The sequence below is a fragment of the Notamacropus eugenii genome, chromosome 1 (genome assembly GCF_028372415.1).
Source record: "Notamacropus eugenii isolate mMacEug1 chromosome 1, mMacEug1.pri_v2, whole genome shotgun sequence".
NCBI lineage: Eukaryota > Metazoa > Chordata > Mammalia > Diprotodontia > Macropodidae > Notamacropus > Notamacropus eugenii.
The window spans coordinates 51,661,823-51,671,917 of NC_092872.1; positions in this window are offsets into that span (position 1 = coordinate 51,661,823).

Below are 10,095 nucleotides of genomic sequence, written 5' to 3' on the forward strand. Positions count from 1 at the left end.
TGTGCAAGCACAGCTGTGGAACATGAGCTGAGTCTGCAGAGGAAATCCTGAGCTTTGCACAAGCCCCAGCAGATTAGGAAAACCTGGAAAGTGGACAGATAACACTCATGTAGCAGACTAGAAACATGCTGAAGGGGACAAGGGGGAGGCGGGGGTTGGGGAAGAATGGGAGATTAAAACCTGCTGTTGCCTGTAGAATGTACACAGCTCCCTTCTCCTACCACTTTGATCTGGGGTTCTGAGTGGTTTCCCCAAAACTGATGTTTCCAGCCTATCACCTGGGAAGGGTGGTAAATAGAGAGATGAAAAGCATTTGGGAAAATTGGGCAAAAAAGAGTTGATTCCCATCCTGTCTCCAACACATAAGCAATTTTTTTCCTTCTTCTGAGGCTGCCTCCAGGTCTTGCTTATGTGAGAACTTTGATAACTCTCAGTGTGATCTTTCCCAAAGACCTCAAGCCTGAGGGACGTGGAGAGAGTCATGAAAATGATAATTCACATTTTTATAGTATCCTATGGGAAGGACCTTAGAGATCACTGAGTCCAAACCCCCCATTTTACAGATGAGAAAACTGAGACCCAGAAAGTAATGTGCTTTGTCTGAGGACACACAGGTTAAAAAATAAAAGAGCTGAGATTAAAACTCACTCTTCCTGACTCCAGATCCAATATTTTTCGAATGATGCCAGCTACCTTAAAACTTCTCCCCTCACAACAATATTGTGAAGTGGGCCATAGAAATTATTTTATGCCCATTTTACTGATGAAGAAACTAGTCAAAGAGGTTAAATGAACTTGCCCATGGTGCCATACACTATTTCCTAACTCAAGGTCCAGTGTTGTCTCCACTGTATTATTTTTTCTTTTGATTCCCTAGACCTTAACTTATTTGACTACACTGGGGCTGTTGAATTGCTGGCTTAAGGAACATTTCCTACAATTCCAAAAGACTCATGAACGGAAAATGCTATCCAAAATCCAGAGAAAACTGTGGAGTCTGCAAGCAGATTGAAACATACTATTTTCTCTTTTTTTCCTGGTTTTTGGTTTTTCTTTCTTATAGTTTTTCCCTTGCATTCTAATTCTTCTTTCACAACATGACTAACGTGGGAGAAAAAAGAAATGTATCCATGTAAAAAAGAAAAAAGAACACTTCCTTGGAAGACCCTTCCTCACCTTCCAAGTCACAAGAAATCTTAACAGGAGTTAGAGAGGGGTTTGTCTTCTTATTGTGCTCTATCTAAGCAAGAATACAGAGCAAGAACAGAGAAGTCAGGGGGAACATATAGCTCAAATGACCTGTAAGGCTCTGTGGTACTTCACCAAGGGGTCCACAGAACTCTAAGTGGTCTGAGGATAAATTTGATGGGGTCCATAAACTTGAATGGAAAGACAAATTACATATTTATTCCAATATAATTGGTTTACTTTTGCAATCTTATGCATTTTATTTTATTAATTTAAGACATTATTCTGAAAAGGGGTCCATAGGTCCTATGGATGAAAAAGATTGCTACAGGAAGATTCCAAGTTTGTAAATAACACACCTTGGGTCTTAGCTAGGAGAGATTGTTCCATGTTGAGAGTTTCCTGACTCCCATGTTGAAAGTTTCCATCCCCATAGATCAGGGATCATAATCTTGTTTTTTCTTTATGTTTTTATTTGGTGAAACCCATGGGCCCCTTTTTAGAATAATCTTTTAAATGCATAAAATAAAGTGCATAAGATTACAAAATAAACAAACTATTGAAATAAAGGCGTAATTTGTCTTTCCATCCAAGTTTATGGACCCCATCAAATTTATCCTCAGACCACTGAGAGTTCTATGGACCCCTTGATTAAGTACCACAGAGCTTTAAAGGTCATTTGAGCCATAGATTCTCCCTGAATTCTCTGTTCCTTCTCTCTTCCTCTGCTTATAGAAAGCATAATGGGAAGGTAAGCCCTCATCTAATTCCTTCTGAAATTTCTTGGGACTTGGAAGGTAAGGGTCTTGCAAAGAAATGTTCTTTAGACCAGCAACACGGCAGCCCAGTACAGTCAAATAAACTAGGGAATCAAAAGAAATAAAATCCTTTTTTTTAAACAGGACAGTGATGGTCGCTATGCAGAGATGGTGAACAGGTATGTAGAGCTCAGCCTCTCTTACTCCCACATGGTTTGTGGACCAGGCTACTCTTCCTCTTTTGAATTGACTTTCTCTCTAACCACTCTCTCTGGAGTGACTTTCCTTTCAAATTAGGTAGGGAGGAAATAATGGATACTTGACTAAAGGCTAGCACTGCATCTGGGGCAATATCCTGATCTATATCTTGCCACTAGACCCAGATGACTCCCAAGGAAAGGTGATTTTGCACAGCCCTCCCTCACTTAAATCCAACTCACTTGCAAGTCAACATATCACCTTCCTGATGTCATTGGCCCTTTTCAAGAAAGGACAAACAACTAACGAGCTGGTTAGCTAGCTATGAGTATTGATTCATTAGCCTAGAGAAACCCCAGTAAGGGATTTTCTCTACCTTGGGAAGTTGTAAAAATGAATTATTAACTTTCTCTCCTTGACTCTGAGCCCCCAGTCAGAGTCTGCTAGCACAACAATTCAGTATTTACCTCCCTCTCTCTTCTCTGTCTGTGTGTCTGTCTGTCTGTCTGTCTCTGTTTCTGTCTCTCTCTGTCCTTCTCTCTGTCTCTCACTATCTGTTTCTCCCTCTCTCTCTTCCCCCACCCCATTGCTTCCAATCACCCTTTCCTTTTATAATCTAACAAAAAGACATACAATTTAGCAGTATGGTTACTTACCAGCTTTATCCAACATTGCCAGCTTAAGAGACAAAGTAAATTTTAAACACAGAGAGGTAACAAACTTTATGAAACAAAGATAAGCCTCTGTTGCCCTAGAGAAATGTCAGGCAAATACATACCTTCTTGAAAGAGAAGATGGGAAAAGAAGAGTAGGAACTAAGAATCACCTTCTTCTTCTGGAGCCCTGAAGGCAGCAATCTAGGACCTGCCTGGGCTCTGGATGGATCCTATCCCTGATGGCCGCAGCCCTTTCCCCACTCCTCCATCATCCACCTCTTTTGCTCTCTTGTAGCTTTTCTGCTCTCAACCCAAAGAGTTGGACAAGATGAACTCATCAGTCAAAGTCAAACCTTCCCTGCCAGTCCCAAGGTCAGGGCAAAACTTATCAGCGAATCAAAGAAGGGAGCAGAAGAAGGTTTCTGCCTAAAACAAACTCTAGATCTAGAGTCCTGATCTTTTGGGGATACCTGAAAGATGTGTGGTCAAGATGAGGCTCCATATATATTGCATTACCCATATAGTATCTCACATTATCCTCATAACAGTCCTCAGAAGTACATAGGAAGAACATCATTATTCCCACTTTACCAAACAATTAATAAAAAAAAACTATTATGAAATACCCACTTTGGGTGCTAGGTGTTGGGTGCATGAAATGTTGGGTCTGGAGTCAAGAAGACCTGAGTTTCAATCCAGGTTCAGACACTTCCTAGCTATGACCCTGAGCAAGTCACTTAACCCTGTTTGCCTCAGTTTCCTCGTCTGCAAAATGAGCTAGAGAAAGAAATGGCAAACCACTGCAGTATCTCTGCTAAAAAAAATGGGGTCAGAAAGAACTGGACGCAACTGAAACAAGTAAACAACAACAACTGTTTGCCAAACACTGTTTTAGGACAAAAGTGAGACAATCCTTGACTTCAAAGAGCTTATATACAACTAAGAAGATATCACATGGGAACAAATTCGCAAATACCCGGTGCTTTTAAAAAGGGGGAAAGTAAGGGGAGGGGACTAATAACTGGAAGAATTAAGAAAGGTCTCTTGAAATTAGCTATGAAGGGAGTTAAAGGGTTTCAGAAGAGATTCCAAACATGAGAGAATCTGGGCAAAAGCAAGGAGGAAGGGGGTGGAATGTTGTGTATTGAGAATAACCAACGGCTAGGTGGTCCAGTGGATAGAGCACTGGACCTGGAGTCAGGAGGACCAGAGCTCCTATCTGGCCTTGGACACTTGCTAGCTGTGTGACCCTGGAAAAGTTACTTAACTCTGATTGCCAATTTTTTAAAAAGAGAGAGTATAGCAAGTAGACGAGGAAAGAGTGTAAAATCAGTCTAGAAAGATGAGCTAGTGCTAGGCTGTGATGGGGTTTAACTGTCACAGGAGCTCATATTTTATCCTAACCCCAAGGGACAACACTGATGTTTCCTGAGCAGAGCAATGGCATGGCCAGTCTCCCTCTAAAAATAGCAATATGGCAGCTGTGTGACAGATAGATTTGAGTGGGGAAGACCTGGATATAAGGAGACCAATTAGTAAATTATTGCAGTGATCCAAGTGATAAGGACCTCTAGTGGGGTTCTGACCATGTGAGCAGAGAGAAGAGGGTAGATTTAAGAAATACCAAAGACAAAAAATGGACAATATTTGGCAACTGTCTGGGCACAGTGAAGGGTACAGTAAGAACTGAATATAAGGTGATTCCTAGATAATGATCCTAGATGAATGGTCTGTATGGAATTAAGGATGCTGTACAGACTAGGTTTAGGGAGAAAGATACTGAATTCTATTCTGGACATAGTGAGTTCGAGATGCCTATGGGACGTCAAGGTGAAGATGTCCAACAGACAGAATCCAGGACTGAAGCTCAGGAGAGAGATGAGGGATGAATATATATATACACACATATGCATACATATATACATATATACAATATCTGTATGTATATATGTGTGTATGTGGAGAGAGAGTCATCTGCATAGAGATGATAGTTAAATCTGTGGGAGTTCATGAGATCACCAAGAGAGAAAATAGAGAAAAGTGAAAGATCAAAGACAGAACTTTGAAGTCCACTCACATTGAGAAGGTAGGATGTGGATAATGATCCTGAGAGAAATATTGGTCCAACCGAAAGGAAGAGAATCTTAAGGGAGCACTGACACAACCACCCTAGGATGAGTAAATATATGGGAAGTACAGGTCAACAGTATCAAATCCTTGAGGGAGGTGAATAAAGGTAAAGACTGAGAGAAGCCTATTAGATTTAACATTAAAGAGATCACTTTGCAGAGTACCATTTCTGTCAAGCGATGAAGATGGAAACACGTTTGCAAAAAAGTAAATAGAAAGAGAGAAAATAGAGACAACGAACATAGGTTTGCCAGGAGAGATATTGGATGACAGCTTGAAGGGATGGTAGTCACGCAAAGTTTTGTGTGGAGGTATTAGGAGATGGTAGGGTCAAGTGAAGGGTGTATGTGCGTGTGTGCATGTGTGCATGTGTATGTGTGTGTGTGTGTGTGTGTGTGTGTGTGTGTGTGTGTGTGTAAATTTGGGGATTTGTTTTGGGGGAAAATTGGGCATATTTGAAGACAACAGAGAAGGAGCCAGTGCATAAAGACAGTTGATAAATTAGGGAGAAAGAATTGATCAAAAGGGTAAGCTGCCTACAGAAAGTGAAGTAATGAAGAGCATAAGCTGAGAGGTTCTGTTGGCAAAAAGAGCTTCTTGTTTCTCTCATCCTGAAGAAAATGAGGCATAGTATGAGGTTCAAAGTGTAGAATTGAACACTGTGAAAGATGACCTATATATTTTCAGCAAAGTCCAAGACAAAATCCTCTGGTCCTATGGTGTAGGGAGCTGGAGGAGAGAAGAGAAGACTTGGAACAGCCATTGTGGAGAATGCAATAGAGAAAAAGGAAAGTTTCAGAGATTTAAGTTTTCTAAGCTACTAAATGTCAAAGTTGGTCCTCAAAACCTGGTTTTCTGATTCCAAGTCCACTGCTCACACCACTAGACTATACATAGACCTCTAAAGCCTCTTTAATTCTGACATTCCAGGTTCTCTGTCCTCACCTCTCTTCCTAGGCTGAAATCTTATGTTCTATGGCTGCTCTGGTGAATAAAGGAAATGCTGATATCCTGAATGCTGTGTTCTACGTCCCCTGCCAGCTCTGACATTCTATGCTCTGTAATTTCTTGCCCTGCTAATCTTGCTGCAACCAGATGGTAAGCAACTGGAGGGCTATGGTAATATCTTTCATCATTCTGCATCCCCCACATCAGAATACTTAAGAAAGGAAATTAAATCGCAGGGCCTGAAATCTGAATGACTTAGTTTGGACATTTAACCCGCACTTAACCCAGCATTCCTGCTACCCTTATTTGCAAGTACCCACATCCAGGGCATAGGAGGGAGCCAGGAAAGCAGAGATTCTCAATACCTCGAGCATGTGGCCCGCAGTCTGAAACATGCCCTCTTCTTTCCCCAGTGACTTCAGCGCATGGTTTGGCGGAGTCTCTCAAACCACTTTCTTAAGCCTTCTGGTGTGGTTACTAAGTCGAATAAAATCTCATTTTAATCAAGCTGTGACCATGAGAAATTCTAGATGACTAATATTAGCCAGCCAAGACCCAAAGCACTCTGGGAGAGAGACAGTCACAAGGGCTGCCCAGCAGTTCACATAGTAATCCAATCCCCGATTCCCCCCGACCCAGTTGTGCTAGATTTGTCTGCTACGTCTCCCCCAAACCCCATTCTCCCTCTTTTGTTCAGTTTCGTCACATGGGTTCATGCTGCCAGGATTGGGCACAGGCACCGTCTGGGCTGTGTTGGCACACATCCCAGATGCCTACCCCTGTTCACATTCCTCCTCCCACCACCAGAGAGGCCCAGGTCTCCAGCCCCAGCAGTAAGGGGCACGGAGACAAACAAAGGGCAAGGAGCCCCCTCCTCTCCCTACAGATTCCCACAAGGGTCAGGGAAGTCAAAAACACCATCCTTCTTTTTTAAGCCTTTTCTACTCCAGGATCATGCCTAAGTCACTGCTACCCCCACTCAAACTTCCCCATTATGGCCTTCCATTTGCCCTACTTTGACCCTGAATGCTGTATTCTGGAGTTCTTGGCAGGGCTGGACCTAAAGCAGGCTGCCCACATTCTCAAGAAAGAAGACGGGCTGGCAATTCTCTTGGGACAGTCAGGCCACTGCTGTCATTCCTCCCTAGTCCCACTCCCCCCACCGAAAAAAAAGAAAAAGAAAAAAATAGGGCTAGAATAGGGTAACTAAGTCCTAAAGCTGCAAAGAAGTTACTCACCTGCATTGGTAAAAGAATTCCTCATTTGGAAGTCACCTCTATCAAACAGATCCTGTTCCTTTCCGTATCCTACTGACAGCAATAATAATGATAAAATTATCATAGCTGTAACTATGAGTATAATACAAGTACTTTGAAGGAGCTACTGCATGGCTTCTTCAGGGTGGGTCTCTCTGGAGATCACAAACACTCCACGTCTGCCATTCTGTGCAGCTCTTGTACGGTGACCAAAAAGGGTTCAATTAGTATTCTGGGAGCCTTCCTAGCTCTCTCTTAACGTTGAGAGGACACCAGAGAAGTACATAGACTGTCCACATTTATCCCTCAATCTCACCTCATGACCAGTCCATCTTCTTTACTCCATAGCTTCTTAGAGACAATTTTTTCCACCTTTGTTACTCTTTCAGGATCCCTTGTTTGTGGCTTAATCACAGTCACCATACATTTTTCTGTTGCCTTATGAATTATTCACAGTTCCAATTTTCAGGGTGCCTAGAGTTCCATGTTGTACAGTCTTGCAATAATGTCTGAAGAGCACTGGTATGGAAGGGCTTCATTTCAGGGAGAATTTTGTCATGGTGATGCAAAGAACGGCCAAAGTCAAAGTGAGATTCCGAATAGTTGGTGAAGTACTCTAGACATGCTTATTTGCAGGAGGTTAAGGGCAGAAAGCCGCATACCATTGAATAGTCTCCTGGAAGAAATTCATAGTTAGGCCAAAAAAGAGTTTGGCCTAACTATCCACATAAGAAAAACCAAGTGGATGAAAAATCTTGACCAACCTGATTAGTATGTGCAATTAGATAAATAACCTACCAAGTTTATTCATCAGTATGTATATAGTCTATACCCACAGATCAACAGTGAGTTGGACCAAGAACTGAAATAGGAGGAAGGGGGAAGGTTAAATCACCTTCAGGAAGCTGCAAAATTATTTTAATAAGGAAATCACTGCTAGGATATGGACCGGACCTTTGATTGCATTGGCACAGAGAACTCCTGGATGAGGAAATTCTCTCTGTCATTGCAGGGTGGCACCTTCTCCATAATTTGTAGTCTAAGAGAACTGTCTACAGCACTGAGACATTGAGGGACTTGTACAGGATCACACAGCCAGGATGTGGTCAGAGCCAGGTCTTGGCCTCAGGTTTTCCTGGCTTTGAGGCCAACTCTCCATTCACTATGCCATGCTGCTTCCCTAATCCCTTCAGTGACTCCCTGCCTTTCACCAGCTATACCTATTGAAAAAAAAGAATTAAAAAAAAAACTTTCCATCCTTTAAGGTTCAACCCAAAAGCTGCTTTTTTTAAGGAAACTTCCTTTGTGGTGCAGTGGATAGTGCTGGGCCTGGAGTCAGGAAGACTCTCCTTCCTGATTTCAAATCTAACCTTATGACTCTAGGCAAATCACTTAGCCCTATTTGTCTCAGTTTCCTCATGTGCAAAATGAGCTGGAGAAAGAAAGGGCAAACCCCTCCAGTGTCTTTGCCAAGAAAACCCCAAATAGGGTCACAGAGAGTCTGACAGCTGAAAAACAACAACTCTGATTTTCACCCCCAATCAGCAATGAACCGCTCCTCTACCCCAAGACATTACAAGGTGTTTAACCTCTATATCTCCTTTATTCATTTAGGATTCATTTGTATTACTCCTATGTGAGAGCAGAAGGAGGGGCCCATTTCCCTTACTAGGCTATAGGATCCTTTATTGAAGGACTTGTGTGTTATCCAAGCTTTGTATCCTCCCCAACACCTAGCACAGTGCTCTGCACAGAACAGGTACTTGGTCAGTTTTGGTTGAGGTTCAGCACGTTGGCAAGCACTGTCTTGGAGGAGGAAGGAGGCTCCTGTGATATCCCGTATTTCTCAGAATATTGGTGGTGCTTTGACCCCTTGGTTTCTTTGTCATCCCCCACCTCCTTCCCGCCTTGGAACCACCAGATCTGAATTTCAGTCATAAGTCTGACACTCACTGGCTATGTAATCCCTTCCTTCTCCCCAAGCCTCAGTTTCCTCATTCTCTCAAGCAAAATAATAATGCTTTCTCTAGAGTATTAGTTATCATTATTTTAGAAAGTAACATGAAGTAGTGGGAAAAGGACTGAATCTTGCCTCAAGACCTAGGCTTCTATCCCACCTCTACTCATTGGTAGCTGTGTGACTCTGAACAAGTCTTTTCTGTTGGCCTCAACTTTTCTGTTATCGAGTCATATTAGACTCTTTGTGACCACCATTTGGGGTTTTCTTGGCAGAAATACTGGAGTAGTTTGCCATTTCCTTCATCAGCTCATTTTATAGATGAGGAAGCTGAGGCAAACCTTGCCCACAGTGACACAGCTAGTAAATGCCTCAGATCATCCTGTTTCCAGGACCAGTGCTCTATCTACTGCACAACTTAGCTGCCCTTGGCCTCAATTTAGTCATCTGTAAAATGGGATAACTTACAGAGGTGCTGCAAGAAAAACACTTTGTAAATCTTAAAGCACTGTACTTCTATTATGATTATGATTATTAAGTGTTGTAAAAAGGGCCAGAAAAAGGTCTGTGGATTGCTCCAACCCCAACCTGAAAATTTATTCTGCAGCCACCATCCCTGGAGGGGAAACATAGTCCACACTTAATCATCTGAGAAACTAGCCACATCTGTTCTGTAAAGGTACCGGCAGAGATCTTTGCCAACATCGACCAGACAGTCTGCTGCTGTTTCTTTTCAAAATTAAGCATTTGAATAAACTCAGACTCTATAAGCCAATAGGGACACTTCTTTATTCCTTCTGTCATTTTCTCTCTGGGTGGAACAAGGTTCAGAGTTCTCCAGTTTAACAGGGACCAGACCAGTGGAGGAAGATTTTAACAGAATTATCAGGGACAACTCCCACCCTCCCTCCAGAGAGCTCAGATGCCTTAATTCATTTAGATCTCTGCCTTTCCAGTTTTCCTAGAGACTGTCTTGGCTCTGCTGTGAACTCAGGTGTAAACCT